Here is a 963-nt window from a genome sequence, read left to right on the forward strand (position 1 = left end):
GATTTGAATCTTCAATATCATATTCCTTGTCCACCAGTTACAGATCATTCAAGAGTTTGACAAACCTGTCATATAAGTCAGTTAATGACTTATCAATTTTTGAGTCAAAGTGCTCATACTCTTGAGTGAGTATAGTCCTCCTCTTTTTCTTGATTGCATCAGTTCCCTGACACCTTGTTTCTAAAGCATCCCATATCTACTTTGCAGTCTTGCATTGAATTACCCTCTTTGACATGACATTATCAATGGCACTATGCAGCAAATGCCTTACCTTTGCATTCTTGGCAATAGATGAGATATCTTCAGCTGTGTATTCACTTTTCTCCTTTAGTATGGTCTTTGCTAGCTGATCTGCAACTACAACAGAGAGCTTGGTTGGCTTATGCGGTCCTTCATAAATTCTGTCAAGGTATTCTGGATCTTTAGCTTCCAGAAACATAGCCATCTTCAATTTCCATATGGGATACTCAGAAAGTCTTAGCATGGGAACCCTGATAGTCTCATATCGACTGTGGGTTTGAGTTTTTGGAGTTTCTTCAGTTTTGGCGGGCTTAGTTGGATTTTCTGTTTATTCAGACATGATTGTTTTGGATCTTTACTGTATGTGTGTTAACAAATAGGCTCTAATACCACTTGTTAGGTCACACAACATTATAGAAGGGGGTTGAATACAGTGTAGAATATAATCAAATCGATTTAGAACACAAGTAACAGAAAATAGATGTATTCGATATAATAAACTCTGTTATAATGGAACTGTTCTCTCTCAGTGATGAACAAATATCACGAGAGCTGCTAGGTTACAACGTATGATCTTCTCGATGATCGTAACACATATAGTGTAAACCTATGTCTGTGTTTATATAGATACACAGTTACAAGATAACTTCTAATTGATATGGAATATAATTCTGTCTCCTAAAATATATCAATCAGATATCTTATACAATTCTTCTAGTAATC

Source organism: Apium graveolens, unplaced genomic scaffold (assembly GCF_009905375.1).
Source record: "Apium graveolens cultivar Ventura unplaced genomic scaffold, ASM990537v1 ctg4956, whole genome shotgun sequence".
NCBI lineage: Eukaryota > Viridiplantae > Streptophyta > Magnoliopsida > Apiales > Apiaceae > Apium > Apium graveolens.